The 17,733-nt window shown below is 35.9% G+C and overlaps 1 protein-coding gene and 1 pseudogene across 2 annotated transcripts in view; one reads left to right on the top strand and one right to left on the bottom strand.

Moving 5' to 3' along the window:
* Window positions 1-17,733, top strand: part of XPR1 (xenotropic and polytropic retrovirus receptor 1) — a 219,434-nt gene that overhangs the window by 73,743 nt on the left and 127,958 nt on the right. The gene's annotated exons all lie outside the window — the stretch shown is intronic.
* LOC100957816 lies at window positions 3,583-5,298 on the bottom strand (annotated as a pseudogene). Its single transcript, XR_153210.2, has one exon. The product of XR_153210.2 is annotated as an elongation factor 1-alpha 1 pseudogene (transcript).

Here is a 17,733-nt window from a genome sequence, read left to right as displayed (position 1 = left end):
AGGATCTATATTTTATTATACAGTTGACTCTTGAACAACACAGGTTTTGAACCATGTAGGTCTACTTGTATGTATTCTTCCACTTTTGCCACTGCTAGACCCCAAGACCAACCCTTCCTCTTTACTCTCCCTCCTCCTCCTTAGCATAACGGACATGAAGATGATGAAGATGAAGACCTTTATGATAATCCACTTCTTTTTTGGATAATTTTCTTAATAACACTTTCCTCTAGTTTATTGTAAGAATATTATGTGTAATATATATAATGTATAAAATATGTGTTGCTGTTCATGCTACTGGTAAGGCTTCTTAGTGGTTAAATTTTTGTGGAGTCAAAAGTTACATGTAGATTTTAGTGCCCCTAACCTCTGCATTGTTCAAGGGTCAGCTGTATACAATGAGTATTTACCCAGAAGAGGTTAGGGAAGAGTTTAAACTGTAATCTAGAAGCATTTAAAAATGTTAATTTATGTATTTGTTCATATGTTTCAACCTCGTTTAGAACTTTGATTTAAGAAGGGAGTAAATGAAACTGAAGAAATTAGTTGAGAAAGGAGATTGCCTTTCATAGTGGCCTGTGGTGTAAAATGATCTGATGTGGAACATTTTGTTTTTAACCGATAAGTTACAGTTATTAATCTGGGATTTCACTGTTCTTTTGAAACAGTCTTGCCTAAGAAAGCTAAATGTTCGACTATCAGAATGCTAGTCCCAAAATAAGAGTTAAGACTGTTTTTCAAGTTGATACAGTTGTCTGTCTTGCTTTGCTTTCCTCCTGAAATGATGTTTCCATTTTGGGGATGGGAAGAGCAATAATTATTTATAGACGAGTGTGTTTTGGACAGGTGGTATGTTTACACAGATCAGTAGATTTATTATCATGTATCTTCCCCCAAGACCTTTAGTTTGAATGCATTTCATTTTATCATCACTTTTTGTAATTAAAAAAAAAACCCAAATAATTATGTGTGTCAAGTGTATCTTCTGTAATTTTGTATTTGATAAACCATACAGCTTTCTCAGTGAAAATTATTAAAGACTATTTTTGCATCCTCCAATCTTAAGAGCATGCAAATTCTAAACACTCCCCTCTTCCAAGTTTTGGCTTTCTGTTTGATAAGAGTTTTTTATGGAGTCAAACTGTGTAGAAACATAGAAGCATTTATACATGTTGAAACTTTCTATATTATATTCCACACTTGATATTAACCAAAAGACTGAGAAGTGATTTCCATATTATAATTCTATATTTCCAAAATTATGGTAAAATCACAAAGTACCTATTGGCAATATTGCATAACAAAAACTTTACAACTTAAAAAACTTATGAAATTTGGCATGTGCGTGTATGTTTGGGATTTAAAAACATTATTATGTATGTTAATTACATAGCTAACTTTAGAGTTTGTATACCAGTTATTGTTCTAAGGCCTTTTTGCCACAAAAGGCACCAAATCAAATAGTACCAAATGAAATTCTTTCAGTCAACCTATGTATATATGGTAGTTGTTTTCTCTGATCAAAGTCCTCATAAAGAACTATTTTTACTTTCTTCCTTCCATCAGGAACTACTTTCATTTTATTTCTTTTTGAGAGCCCCTGCCTCTGGAGAACATATTTCTATCTGGTTAGAGACTGGATGTCATAATATAGTCATTTTCAGAAAGATATTGGTGGTAACATAGTCTCATCCTTTTGTCTTCTTATATATCTTCAGTACTTTTGGAACCTCTTCTCTGTTCTATATCCATTATGCTCTGGTCAGCCAAAGCAATCTTAATTTTTCTATTCTTCTTTCTGTTTTTTATTATACTGAATTAGCAACTCACTGTAGGATCATCTAGAGGAGGGAAGCAGTCTTCTACTGGGAAGAGTGGTTAGTTTGCCTCTGGAGACATTTGTATTTTCTCCTAGCATCTTCTACTAGGAGAAGCAGTTAGTTTGCCTCTGGAGACATTTGTATTTTATAATCTTAAATTACATTGGCTGAAACCGCTTTCTTTTTGGATAGTGTGTATGATCATTAGTGCTTATCAATCCTTTCTAGATTCTCTCAGTTTTTGTTTTACTCTTCTGTAAACAAGGATGAAGAAGAGTGAGTTTTGTTCTATATGTGTTAATACTTAGTTAATACATGTCCCTATTTCTGGAGGTGAGGGATCGTCTTGAAAAAAAGAGAGAGCAAGAGAGAAAGCTATGATTCTGATAGGGAAGAAGATTCTTTAAGTGTCTAATAATTCACTGAGATTCATGTTATAAGGCGAAAGAGAACTAGGGGCTGTGAGAGTAATAAGGTGTCATTCTGACATGAGGCAAGTTTGGGAGGAGATCAAAGACTATCTACAAGAGGTGACATTTGACAGGGCATTGAAGTAGGGCCAGCTTATCCATTAAGCACAGTTAACATAGTACTCTGGGCTCATAAAATATATTTAAATTTAAATTTATTTTAAAATTATTCATGTAAATCTTAACACTTCTTCTATTTTTTTTTTATTTTTTGAGACAGAGTTTCACTTTGTCACCCTTGGTAGTGTGCTGTGGTATCATAGCTCATAGCTCTCTCCAACTCCAGGGTTTAAGTGAGTCTCTTGCCTCAGCCTCCCAAGTAGGTGGGACTACAGAAGCCTGCCACAACATCTGGTTATTTTTAGAAACGAGGTCTCACTGTGGCTTCGGCTGGTCTTGAACCTGTGAGCTCAGGCCAGCCACCCACCTTGGCCTCCCAAGTCCTGGGATTACAGGCATACGTCACTGCATCTGGCCTTAACACTTCTAAATAGTAAGCTTCTTGGGTGCCATATCCATGTCATATTTATTTTATGATATATACAATACATAGGCTCAGTACATACAGTATTACCTAACTTACTGGTAGACATGTTAATCAAAAATGTTTCTTTATAAATCTTTGTTTTGGAAAATAAAGCCAAGAACCTGAAATTAATTTCATGATTACTGTAATTCTAATTTTGGCATCTCTTCTTTTCTGACATTAGGGAAACATGTGCTAGGCTGGTGTGAGGACACTTGTATTCTAATCCAGGTTAAGCTATGGAACCCTGAGCAAATCAACTAAATTTACTGGGTTTTCCCTATCTTTCTTGTGAAACAATGACTTGTAGCAATGCTTCTCCAACTCTAATGTGTATACATGGCTTATTAAGTGATGCTGAAAGTTTCAGTAGCCTCTAGGAGCTTATAAGAAAAGCAGAATCCTAACCCCCACTTTCCAAATCAGTGAGTCAGAATATGCCTTTTAACAAAATCCTAGGTGATACATCTGGACAATCAAGTTAGAAAAGTGTTGACTTTGAGGATAAGTATCACCTAGCGATCCTCACTCTCTGTTTCTGGTAGAGTTCCTCTTAGTAGTTACATGTTACTTTCAAGTCTTTACATCTGAACATCAATCAGTTTATGGTCTCCTTTCTCATTGTCACAGGTTGCAGCCCACCCTATTTTTTGCCATCCCCTCCCCATTATAAGCAATTCCCTTTTTTCACTTCCACTGTAGTCAGTGTTACTTTTTCATTCATATCGGCTGCCCTGAGACTTTCTCCTAAATCATTCATATCTTCTTTTTTTCTCATTAAACTTTGTTTTAATGGGTCTCAAAATTCTGTGACAGATTTTTGGTCATGTTGTTCCCATTAAAAAGTACTGATTTAAAAAACTAATAACTTAAAACTGCCACACAAAAAGAAACAAATGGTCCACAAAACATTTTCCTTTCCTTCTGAAGGTTTTATGATGCACTGTTATCATTAACCAGTCTTTTACTATTAAACTTAAATAGCCAATTGAAACAAACAGTTCTGAGACCGTTCTTCCACCTCTGATTAAGAGTGGGGTGTCAGGTATTAGAGATAATATTCATTTAGCCTTCTGAGCTTTCTGGGCAGACTTGGTGACCTTGCCAGCTCCAGCAGCCTTCTTGTCCACTGCTTTGATGACACCAACAGCAACCGTCTGTCTCATGTCACGAATAGCAAAACAACCTAGAGTAGGATAATCTGAGAAGCTCTCAACACACATGGGTTTGCTGGGAACCATATCGATGATGGCGGCATCACCAGATTTCAGGAATTTTGGGCTATCTTCCAGAGCGGCAGTCAATCTTTCCCTTCAGCTCAGCAAACTTGCAGGCAATGTGAGCTCTGTGACATGCAGTACAGGAGCATAGCCAGCATTAATTTGGCCTGGATGGTACAGGATAATCTCCTGAGCAGTGAAGCCAGCTGTTTCCATTGGTGGGTCATTTTTGCTATCACCAGCAACATTGCCATGACGAACATCTTTGACAGACACATTCTTGACATTGAAGCCCACATTGTTTCCTGGAAGACCTTCACTCTAAGCTTCATGGTGCATTTCAGCAGACTTTACTTCCTTTGTAACATTAACTGGAGCAAAGGTGAACAACATGCCACGTTTGAGAGCACCAGTCTCCACTCGGCCCACAGGGACAGGACCAGTACCATCAATTTTGTAGACATCCTGCAGAGGCAGACACAAGGACTTGTCATTTGGACGAGTTGGTGGCAGAATGGAATCCAGAGCTTCAAGCAGTGTGGTTCCACTGGCATTGCCGTCCTTCCGGGTGACTTTCCATCCCTTGAACCAAGGCATGTTTGCACTTGGCTCCAACATGTTGTCACCATTCCAACCAGAAATTGGCACAAATGCTACTGTGTCAGGGTTGTAGCCAATTTTCTTAATGTAAGTGCTGACTTCTTTAACGATTTCCTCGTATCTCTTCTGGCTGTAGGACAGCTCAGTGGAATCCATCTTGCTAACACCAACAATTAGTTGCTTCACACCCAGTGTGTAAGCCAGAAGGGCATGCTCACGGGTCTGCCCATTCTTTGAGATACTAGCTTCAAATTCACCAACACCAGCAGCAACAATCAGGACAGCACAGTCAGCCTGCGATGTGCCTGTAATCATGTTTTTGATAAAGTCTCTGTGTCCTGGGGCATCAATGATAGTCACATAGTATTTGCTGGTCTCAAATTTCCACAGGGAGATATCAATGGTGATACCACGCTCACACTCAGCCTTCAGTTTATCCAAGACCCAGGTACACTTGAAGGAGCTCTTTCCCATCTCAGCTGCCTTCTTCTCAAATTTTTCAATGGTTCTCTTGTCAGTGCCACCACATTTGTAGATCAGATGTCCAGTAGTGGTGGACTTGCCTGAATCTACATGTCCAATGACGATGATGTTGATATGAGTCTTTTCCTTCCCCATTTTGGATTGTATGGGTGGTTTTCACAACACCTGTGTTCTGGCAGCAAACCTGTTGCGGAAAAAAAAAAAAAGCCATTCATATCTTCTTAAAGCCTAAATGTCCTTCAGAATTGCCTACAAATACATGTTACATGTAAATCCTTTTGCTACACAGAAAGACTGTTAACAGTGTAATCTCTTCAGACATTCTATGTCGTAGTTACTCTGTATTATTTCTTGTTCTTTTTCATATTAGAAATTAAAACATTTACTAATCTATTTTATTGAAACAAAAATAAATCCCATATGTTAACACAAAATTAATTTTACAAAAATAACTATTCCCTTTCCCCCCAAATGGAGAAAAGAATGGCATTATTTTACATTTTTACAAATCTCTTCTGTATCTGGCGTAACAGGAAAGTAGATCCTCCCATCTGTTTTTGCTAGCCTCTGGAAAACTCCATTTAACTAACTCACGTGAGAAAATGAGGTTAAAAAAAAAAGACAAATGAAGTCTTAGTATTATTATATGAACACTCTAAGTCTGAGGGACCCCATGGAGGTTAGTGAACAAGACTTTGAGAACTGCTAACTGATGAGAAACAGATTGAACCACTAACATTTATTGAATACTTTATGCCAGGTAGTATGCTAAATATTTCACATGTTACCTCATTTAATTCTCACCATAATATTTTGATGTATGTCACTTCAGAGTTAAGAGGTCTAAGGTTCAGAGAGTACAAAGCTTCCCTAGGGGAATATTGCAGTTAAGTAGTAAAGCTAAGATTTCAATCTACCTTTTCTGAATCTGAAGCCCATACTTATAGCTACTTTGCAGTTCAAATGAAGAGATGCCAGGAGAAATTCAGATGCACTGATTACAAAAGTGCTAAAATAAAAGGTAACATAGATACATTCAGTGAAACCTTAGCAAATTTGTTCTTAATAAAATCATTTAAGCAGTCATATATAGTCTCTTACAAGAGAATACAAACATGTTTCTTTTTAATTAGTTTATAATATAGCTGGGTAATCAAAGTCAGTCAGTCAGGGGAAAAATAATAATTCAGTACTACGTACAATACAAGAAAGATTTGTTAACAGGCATTGGTGGTGCATGCCAGGATTTCAGCCTATCTGGTCTTCATTCCGGAGCCTTTGTTTCTTACCATTACACTATCAAGTTGCTGAATTCAGTTTTGGACATGTCAAGTTTAAGTGCATGTGGGACAGCCAGTGGTAGATGTTCAGTATGATGTATTAGTGTGGAACCCAGTAAGTGATTAGCAAGAGAAAAAGATTTCTCAGTCTTCATCAGGTGGGTGGTAATCTTGGAAACCAAGAGGGGGTTAAGGTGGATGGTGTGAAGACCTGTGTGGGGTTAGAATTGTGAAATGCAGCAAAAGGGTTGCAGGAGGAAAATACTGAAAAGGGTTCGTTGTCTTAGCAACAGGGTGTCATTATGTTACCCAGTTGATCTTGTGATCTTGTGATCTTGTTTGGATGTTCATAATTAGTAGAGTTCCTTATGTATAATGACTGAGCCAGTGAGGAATCACAGAAATACAAATTGGTTCCCTTGACTGCTCACAGGAACTGATCTTAATATGTTTTTATTGTGGCTGTATTGAATAATGCCTTTTGAAGTACAGAAGCACACTTCATTTCACAAGTACATATTGTCAGACAGAATGTGTATTTGATAGTTCAAGTGTATTTGAAAACTGGCTAATCAAATAGTGTCTTTAAGCAGTTTTAAACAGATTTGAATATTATATTATGACTTTCTCTAGACATTTAACTTGGTTAGACTTAAAAAACTGATTTCCAATTAACACCAGATTTTATAAGAAAGAAAATATTAGCTAAACAATTAATTCCATGAAATGACATGTATTCCAAACAGTAACAGGCAACATCTGTTAATTCATTTAGGAGGACAAGATTGAGCTTGATCCTTTAAGTTTTTAATTAAGTATTCAGAATTTTTATTTCTGAATAAAAATGCATGTTTGTGCATGTTTTGAGTATACTCAGTGAATAATACTGTCACAACAAAAGTTGAAGTATTTGATTTGTATATAATCATTAAATTTATTATTATTATTGTTATTTTGAGGCAGTCTCAAGCTGTCACCCTGGGTAGAGTGCTCTGGCATCATAGCTCACAGCAACCTCAAACTCTTGGGCTTAAGTGATTCTCTTGCCTCAGCCTCCCAAGTAGCTGGGACTGTAGGTGCCCACCATAATGCCTCAGCTGTTTTTTGCTTATAGTTGTCATTGTTGTTTGGCGGGCCCGAGCTGGATTTGAACCCACCAGCTCTGGTGTATGTGGCTGGTGCCCTAGCCGCTTGAGCTACAGGCACAGAGCCTAAATTTATTATTTTATTGATTGATCTAATGGTGAAAGCTAATCACTCTAACATTCTTTTAACTTGAACTCTCCGTTAACTATTCCCTTCATCTATAATTTAATGATGGTTACTGATCTTAATAACTTTGAAGTCCTATTGTTTGTAAAATAGACTTCCAAATAAGATAGTAAAGAATAAATTATGTCCAGAATAGTTTCATTATATGTTGCATTGTATTCTAATTATCTGAAAATTTGTAATTCATATTATAATAAAGACATTTCAAAGGATGTTGAAGATCTTCTAATTTCGGTTCCCATCTCTTTTACTTTATCATGTCATGAATGGTTTACGCAGTCTTCTTTTTGCATCTCTATTACCCCTTAACCACATAGCAATCAGTCATGAGTATCTGTGGTGTATGAGATGTTGGGGATATAATAATGGACAAAGGAGACACTTGGCCCTGTTGTTTTGTTGTGTCTATAAACCTCATACTGATTTTAAATATGTCATTAGAAATATGTAAGCCCTCTGTAGAAGAAAGAGAATGCTGTAGAAGAATATGACAAGAGTTTAACATAATCTGAGAGGGTCAGAGAATATTGCTTTAAGGTGTAAGTGTTTTAGTTGATACTTGGAGGCTGCTGAATTAGCTAGGAAAAGGTTGGGGAAGTTTTTCAAGCTGAGGAAAGAGTGGGCACCAAGATGTAGAGTGACAGTGGGGTGTGTTCAAGATACCTGAAATAATGACAGTAAGAGGGCATTCTCATTTATGTAGGAACCTAATACGGCTCTCATATATTGAGGACTAAAGGAAACCTTTAAAAGTTTGTAGCCTTGGAAGGTCAGCATGAGCAAATCTTCATATATGCACATTAGACTTGGAGAAGCATTGCTCTGAGTCATTGTTTTAGTAACAATGACTAATTGTAATGTAACAAGTAGCATTATGGAAGTCCAGAGAATTTAGTTGGCTTGCTCTGGGTTTTATAGTTTGTTAGGAAAAAAACCTGGATTAGAATATAGGTGTACTCACACCAGTTTTAAGACTGTTTTCTTAATGTTACAAAAAGACGGAATACCAGAATTCCATCTGTATTTCAGGCATTGTGCTAAATATTTTATGTATGTTATTTCATATAATAATGTATTAAGTGACTTTATAGGAATGAGACATCAACAAAGTAGGGACAAGATGTGAAGACTGTAAGAACACTTTTGAGACATCTGTTGTCTGTAAATAACTAGGCTGGTGTAGTGTGGAGAGTGGAGAACAAAAGTAGATAATGAGATGTAATATGTGTTCTGTGGTGAGCTGGTATATGCAGACCTACCCCAAAGACAGGGTGCAGTGAGGCTAAAGAAAGAGGCTGACAAATCCAGTTTCTCAGAAAGAAATATTTAATACTGACTTAGGAACAGAAGCTATATCTCAGGCAATCATGTGACAGTGGATCCCCACCCACACCTTCCAGAAAGTTTTCTTTATAGAGCAAACTTTGAAGGGAAAACATATGCAGCTGGTTACATCTTCAGACTTTTTTACTAAAACTTGTGACCACTAGGGAGGTTAGATAAGCATCTTTATGAGGGATTATCTGTGCTATAGACATTGTTCAAAGAACTTTACTGGAACAGCTTGGTGTGTGTGGATCAAACATTAGTCTCATGGTGATTTTCCTTTAAGATGGCATCACTCTTGCCATGCAACAGACTATTTTCTTATATTATCGAAGTAAGGGTAATAAGCAGTAAACATTGGATTTCTCACTAAAACATCTTACATGGTGGTAAGGCTGGGACAAATTCAAGTTTCGTATACCTAATAGAGCATTTTCTAGAACAAATGATTTGACTTAAACTATTTCTGCCCCATTTGTTTCATTTCCCATTTTCCTGGGAAATACCCTCTTGAAATAGTAATCATATAAATTGATATTGTAGTGTGATTGCTTGACTCTAAATTCTAGTTTTTAAGTCAACATATCATAAAAGTAACTTTTAATTTGATATACAGTTCTATAAATTTAAACACATGCATAAATCTATGTAACCACTACCAAAATCAAGATACAGTTTTATCACCCCCAAACATTCTTTGAGTTATCCCTTTATGGTCCACACTCCTACACATAACCCCATTAGCCACTAGCCACTGATGTGTTTCTCAATATTATAGTTTTGTCTTTTTGAAAATATCTCATAGGCTCGGCACCTGTAGCTCAGTGGCTAGGACGCCAGCCACATACAGTGGGGCTGGTGGGTTCAAACCTGGCCCCAGCCTGCCAAACAACAACTGCAGCAAAAAAAAAAAAAATAGCTGGGTATTGTGGTGGGTACCTGTGGTCCCAGCTACTTGGGAGGCTGAGGCAAGAGAATTGCTTAGGCCCAGGAGTTTGAGGTTGCTGTGAGCTATGATGTCATGGCACTTTACTGAGGGTGACATGGTGAGACCTCTGTCTAAAAAGAAAAAGAAAAGAAAATGTCCTATAAATAGAATAATACATTATGTAACATTTTTGATACTTAGTCTTCTCATATAGCATAATTCCTCTGAGACAGATGCAAATTGTTGCTTGTATCAGTAATTTGTTACTTTTTATTGGTGAGTAAAGTATCCTGTCATAGTGAATATACCACACTTTGTTTATCCATTCACCTGTAATGGATATACTTCAATTTGTTCATTTGTTAGAATATTTGTGTTGTTTCAGTTTTGAGTGATTATGAAAAAAGCTGTTTAAACATTTGAGTACAAGTTTTTGTGTGTATTCAAGTATTTCTCAAGATAGAAGTGGGATTACTGGGTTATTTGGTAAGATTGTGTTTAAGTTTATAAGAAACTACCAAACTTTTCCCCAGAGTGGTTGGGGAATTCCTACCTGCAGCATGTGAGTTCCATTTGGTCTGCATTTTCACCAACACTTGATATTAGTGTTTTTCACTTTAGCTATTCTGATGTATATAAATGATATCTCATGATAATTTTAATTTTTAAAGAATTTTTATTGAAATCTAATTCACATTACTTCAAAGTTACATGTTTAAAATGTACAATTCAAATAGACTGCCATTCGATCCTACAATTTCTCTACTAGGTATATATCTGGAAGACCAAAAATCACATTGTAACAAAGATATATGTACCAGAATGTTTATTGCAGCACAGTTCATAATTGCTAAGTCATGGAAGAAGCCCAAGTGCCCATCGAGCCATGAATGGATCAATAAATTATGATATATGTACACCATGGAATATTATGCAGTCTTAAAGAAAGATGGAGACTTTACTTCTTACATGTTTACATGAATGGAGCTGGAACATATTCTTCTTAGCAAAGTATCTCAAGAATGGAAGAAAGAGTATCCAATGTACTCAGTCTTACTATGAAACCAATTTATAGCTTTCTTATGAAAGCTATAACCCAATTATAGCCCAAGAAGAAGGGGAAAGGGGTGAGAGGGATGGGAGGGGAGGATGGGTGGAGGGAGAGTAGTTGGTGGGACCACACCTACAGTGCATCTTATAAGGGTACATGTGAAATTTACTAAGTGTAGAGTATAACTGTCTTAACACAATAACTAAGAAAATGCCGTGAAGGCTGTGTTGACCAGTTTGATGAATGCACTTCAGATTGTATGTAAAACTAGCACATTGTGGCTTGGCACCTGTGGTTCAAGCAGCTAAGGTGCCAGCCACATATACCTGAGCTGGCGGGTTTGAATCCAGCCTGGACCTTCCAAACAATGACAACTATAACCAAAAAATAGCCGGGCATTGTGGCGGGTGCCTATAGTCCCAGCTACTTGGGAGGTGGAGACAGGAGAATTGCTTGAGCGCAGGAGTTTGAGGTTGCTGTGAGCTGTGATGCCCCAGCACTCTACCCAGGGGGACAGTTTGAGGCTCTGTCTCAAAAAACAAAACAAAAAACAAACTAGCACATTGTACCCTATGATTGCATTAATGTATGCAGCTGTGATTTAATTTTAAAAAAAGTACAATTCAGTGGTTTTTAGTATATTCTGAATTAACTATCATTGCAATGTTAACATTAAAATATTTTCGTTACTTTGACTTTTATTTGCATTTCTTCTTTCTTTGAGACAGAGTCTTATTCTATAACCCAGGGGTTGAGATCCTTGGTGTTATCATAGTCCCGCAGCAAACTCAGAATCGATCCTCTTACCTTAGCTTCCCGACTACCTGGGACTATTAGATGTTTGCCTCAGTGCCTGGCTAAGTTTTCTATTTTTAGAGGAGATGGGGTCTTGCTCTTGATCTTGCTTTTGCTTAGTCTGGTCTTGAACTCCTCACCCCAAGCAATCTGAGTGTCTTGGCCTCCAAAAGTGCTAGGATTACAGCCACAGTGCTGGCCTATTTGTGTTTCTTTAATGGCTCATGGTATTGAACATCTTTTCATGTGCTTCTTTACCATCTGTGTTTCCTAGTCTTTTGTTCTTTTAATTTGGGTTTTCTGTGTTCTTACTGTTTACTTTTGAGAGTTCCTTACAGTACGTATATTCTGGATACAAGTCTGTTGTTGATTTGGGACGTAAAAACATTTATATATAGCCCTTAGGCTATAGCTTGTATTCTTTTGAAATTGTCCTTTGTACCGCAAACATTTTTTATTTTTATTAAGTCCAATTTATCAGTTTTCATTTTGGTGTCATGCCTAAGATCTCTTTGTCCAGCCCTTGGTCACAAAGATTTTCTCCTTTGTTTTCTTCTAAAATACTTTTTGTTTTACATTTCATATAGTTCTGTTATCCATTTTGAGTTAATTTTTATAGAAGTGTGTGTTTAGACTAGTTCACTTTCTTAGATTTGGATGTTCAATTTTCCTGACATGTTTTATTAAAAAGACTCTCCTTTCTGTTTTGATTGCCTTTGTACTTTGTAAGAAATCGGTTTGGGTCTATTTCTGGACTCTATATTCTGTTTCATGATATGTATCTGTTCCTTTGTCAATACCACACTATCCACATTGTCTTGATTATGTCTGACATAGCAATAAAATTTTTGAGAAGGAATAAAGTCAGAAAAATCACTCTAGACAATTTTAAGACATAATCAAGAACTCTTTGATTGAATTGCCGAGGCAGGTGGATCACTTGAGCTCAAGAATTCAGATAAACCAACCAGCAAAAATAACCTTAGATCTTGCTAAAACTGAGCTATTCATTAATACTTTTCTTTGGATAGTCTTCATAAACCTTCTTTTTGGGGTTTGGGGATATGAGTACAGGAATTACAAGTTTGTTGTTTTATATGTAAAATGTTTATGTGAACTTTGAACATGAGAATGTTCATCTATATCTATGGCTTTAAGATACATTTTTGTTATATAGCTCCAGTAAAATCACTTTTATGATTTTTATCTTATATAGCGCCAGTGAAATCACTTTTATGATTTTTATGGTTGATATTTCAAATTGAAGCCTAATAATCATTGTTTTATGATGGATAGTGGTCTTTTGTTTTTACTTATTAGTAATTAATACATGCTTATTTAATATTTGAAATTGTTAACATATTCCTTCTCTTAACATACTTTTTCATTCACAATCAGGTAAATCTGATCAAGGAAGAAAAATGTTATTTAATTTCATTGCCTCATTTCCTAAAACTTAGAAATTAGTATACTTAAAAAAGAATTATAGTAGTCTTAACAATGAAGCCTCATGGAGTTACCTGTAAATAGCTTTTATCTTAGGTTTTATCTACACTGGCTTTCAGAAGATGGTAAGGCACAGGAAGGAAAAGGAAACTGATTCTAAGGCACATATTATTCAGACCTCTCAGTTCAGTTGGTAATGCACTGTTTGTCTTCTTAGTCACTAAAAGTTTGCTGATGAATGTATCATTTAGTTTCTAATTTGCTTTAATTGTTGGATTTTAATATTCTTAAGTGTAGGGATTATCTGTTGTTTGTTTAGTACTTATAATTTTTCACTGAATGGATTTTCAGTGAGTGATGGTAAATTGTCTGAAATTTGGTTAGTGAGGTTTCTTAAAATAAGTTGATAGGGAAGGCTTTTTTACTGTTTAATTAAAAATGATAGGGAAAAATGATAGGGAAATGATAGGGAAAAATTATTCTGATTTGAAATGAACTCTGTAAGGCAGAAATAGTGAAATTAGAATGTAGATGACTGCAGAGAGTGAACAGATCACATGTACACAGAAAAACATAGACTTTATAGCCATAAGAGATAGGAGGCTGGCCAGTTTCTCAGTTGCCATGGCTTTCCAATTCCTGTGAAGCATACCTCTGTCAAGGTTTCTGTGGTTGGGTCCCCAGCTCTCCAACCAAAGCTTTTATGTTGTGAGGCAAACCTTCCCTTATTTAACATGATTAGACTGTCTATTCTTTGAAGTCAAAAGAACATAACAAAAACAGATTTCCACTTAAACATTTGCAAAGAAAAACCTTATATGAATCCATAAGTCAAAAGTTTGATATCAATTTCACTTTTAATAGCCTGGTATTAGCATATATTTAGTCATCCATGCCCCACCTTGAATCACAGTGTTATTGTTTCCTCACACATCATTGGTAAGTATTAATTCTTTTGTCTGTGAAAGAATTAGATGTACTAGAACTGGCTTGTACTAGCAGCTCATGAGAGCCAGTTGTAAATTTTCAGAAATCATGTGAGTTGATTGTTAAACACAGCCATCATTAAAAAAATTACATTGGCTTTGTGCCTGTAGTTCAGCGGCTAGGGCTCCACACACATACACCGGAACTGGTGGGTTCGAACTCAGCCCAGGCCTGCCAAACAACAATGACTACTACAATAACAATAACAACAAAATATCTGGGCTTTGTGGTGGGCGCCTGTAGTCACCAGCTACTTGGGAGGCTGCAGTCCCAGCTAGTTGGGAGGCTGAGGCAAGAGAATCACTTAAGCCCAAGAATTTGAGGTTGCGGTGAGCTGTGACATCACAGTACTCTACTGAGGGTGACATAATGAGACTGTCTCAAAAATAAATAAATAAATAATATAAACTTATAATTAAATAAACGATGTTAAAGAGGCAATAAATACTCAAAACTCATCACTTAATTCTTTTGTTGCATTGATTATTATTTATGTCTATTATGTCTCTGATGAAATACTGTATAATGGTATGCTAATTGCACTTTCCTTCCCAACTCTGTGTTTATGTCATGTTGGTAGCTTGAAATCTGTCTTGATAGTATTTATAACACAGAAATTTGTATATACAAATCAGAGTCTGATTTATTGTTTTCTTAATTGTCTAGATTTAAGAAATTGATGGAGAAAATGCCAGTAAAACAGTTTAAGCTTAAAAATTATATCAATTGTCCACTAAATTGGGGACAAAAAAATGAAGACATGTTTTGATTGCTTAACTTAGCGAAGCAGTTGCTCATGTCATTAATGAAGAAGTGAAGTTATGATGCATGTCTGTTGTTTCACATTCCTTTTATTCTTTAAGATAAATGAAAATATCAAACATTCAGGTTGGAACTACACTCATCCATCAGTCGCAGCCCTAGATTGGCTTCTCCTGAGTTTCCCAACATCATGAATCATTTTGCAAGGTTCAACTCGATCTAAAAATTTCAATAAAGAGTAAATATATTTTATTGTACTTTGTAAATTTTGTGCTTTACATCTTTTTAGGTCAGAAACACTTATAATAAACACATATACATTGCACACATATACCGAGAGCTGGTGGATAAGTATTAATCAGCACACTACTCTGTGTAGCACAGAGTGGGCATGCATTAAATACTGCTTTTCTCTTTTTTCCCATTTGACCTTTTAAAACAATCTGCCATACTTAGTGTAATCAGAGTTGGTGAAAGAAAACCAACTTTTAGCTTCAAAGCTGTTGTATCCTCTAGTATTATCACTTTTGCCAGTATTAAAAACATAGCTTAGTTAAAAGAGCAAAAGAAGGGATAAGGAAGTATGGTTTTCTTTTGAATCAAATGTGTAGTTTTTAGGTCTAAAAATACCAATATATCATTATATTTCAAAGAGGGATATTAGAAGCTTGAAGAATATAGTATTTATTGAACATTGAAAAACAACTATGAATCATACTGCTTGTCTCATTTTCTTAAAATTATTTTCATAGAAATAGGAGTGATTTAAATTTTGTATTAATTTGGAAATTTTTATTTATTTTATTTTTATTATTTAGGATTCATTGAGGGTACATAGAATTAGGTTATACTGATAGCATTTGTTAGGTAAAGTCCCTCTTGTAATCGTGTCCTGCCCCCAAGAGGTGTGCCGTACATGATGACCCCTATCCTTCTCCCTCCTTCCCTCTCCCCACTTGCTGATTTCCCTTCCTGCCCCTTATATTAGATCATCTACTGCCTTCATATTAGAATAGAGTACATTGGATTCTTGCTTCTCCATTCTTGTGATGCTTTACTAAGGTATTCCACCTCCATCCAGGTTAATACAAAAGATGTAAAGTCTCCATCTTTTTAATGGCTGAATAGTATTCCATGGTTAACACATACCACAGCTTGTTAATCCATTCCTGCATTGGGGGGCGTTTTGGTTGTTTCCATGTTTTGGCAATTATAAATTGCGCTGTGATAAATAGTCTAGTGCAAATGTCCTTATGATAAAAGGGATTTTCTCCTTCTGGGTAGATGCCTACTGATGGGATTGCAGGATCAAATGGGAGATATAATTTGAGTTCTTGAGGATTCTCCATACTTCCTTCCAAAAATGTTGTATTAGTTTGCAGTCCCACTAGCAGTGTAAAACTGTTTCCTTCTCTCCGCATCCATGCCAGTATCTGCAGCTTTGAGACTTTGTGATGTGGGCTTTTTTCATTGTGGTTAGGTGATACCTCAGGGTAGTTTTGATTTGCATTTCTCTGATTATCAGGGATGATGAGCATCTTTTCAAATGTTTGTTAGCCATTCATCTGTCTTCTTTAGGGAAGGTTCTGTTTATATCTCTCGCCTAAAGATAGATGGGATTGTTCACTCTTTTTCTATTGATTAATTTGAGTTCTCTGTATTATAGTTAACCCTTTGTCAGATTGATAACCTGCAAATATCTTTTCCCATTCTAAAGGTTGTCTGTTTGCTTTGGTTGCTGTGTCCTTAGCTGTGCAGAAGTTTTTTAGTTTAATTAAATCCCATTTGTTAATTTTTGTTGTTGTGATGGCTGCTGAAGTCTTTGTTATAAAATCTTTCCCCAGTCCCACATCATTAGGAGTTTTCCCCCACACTCTTTTCGAAGATTTATCGTTTCGTGTCTTAGATTTAAGTCTCTTATCCATCTTGAGTTAAATTTTGTAAGGCGTGAAAGATATGAGCTGAGTTTCAGTCTTTACATGTAGATATCCAGTTCTCCCAGCACCATTTGTTGAATAGGGATTCTTTCCCCCACTGTATGCTTTTGTTTGGTTTATCAAAGATGAAATGGCAAGTAGAGACTAGTTTCATCTTTTGACAAAAGTGGTGAAAGATCTTTTCAAAGAGAATTATGAAACCCTAAGAAAAGAAATTTCAGAAGACACTAACAAATGAAACAATATACCATGTTCTTGGCTGGAAAGAATCAACATTGTCAAAATGTCTGTTCTACCCAAAGTGATCTACAGATTCAATGCAATCCCCATTAAAATACCAACATCATATTTTGAAAAACTGAAAAAAATAGTACTTCATTTTGTATGGAACCAGAAAAAGCCCCATATAGCTAAGGCTATTCTTAGTAATAAAAACAAGGTTGGAGGCATCACCTTACCAGACTTCAGGCTATGTTACAAGTCCACAGTAATCAAAACAGCATGGTGTTGGCACAAAAAATAGAGACATAGACATATGGACCAGAATAGAAAACTAATTTTTTGGTCCATTATCTCCCTTCCAGTATTAACAAGGAAATGATTTTATAAAAAGCACTCCAACGTTGGATATAGTCACAGGCTCATTTTCCTTTCTAGTTACCCTGAAGAAATGTCATGGATTCTTTTTCTTTTTTTAACTTATTTTTATTTTTTTTATTAAATGATGGCTGTGTACATTAATGCAATCATGGGGTACAGTGTGGTGTTTTCATAAACAATTTGAAATATTTTTGTCAAACTGGTTGACATAGCCTTTATGTCATTTTTTT

The sequence above is a fragment of the Otolemur garnettii genome, unplaced genomic scaffold (genome assembly GCF_000181295.1).
Source record: "Otolemur garnettii isolate 467f Iridium unplaced genomic scaffold, OtoGar3 scaffold00016, whole genome shotgun sequence".
Classification (NCBI taxonomy): domain Eukaryota; kingdom Metazoa; phylum Chordata; class Mammalia; order Primates; family Galagidae; genus Otolemur; species Otolemur garnettii.
The sequence above is the reverse complement of the archived record's forward strand: the minus strand, read 5'-3'. Positions and strand labels throughout refer to the sequence as shown.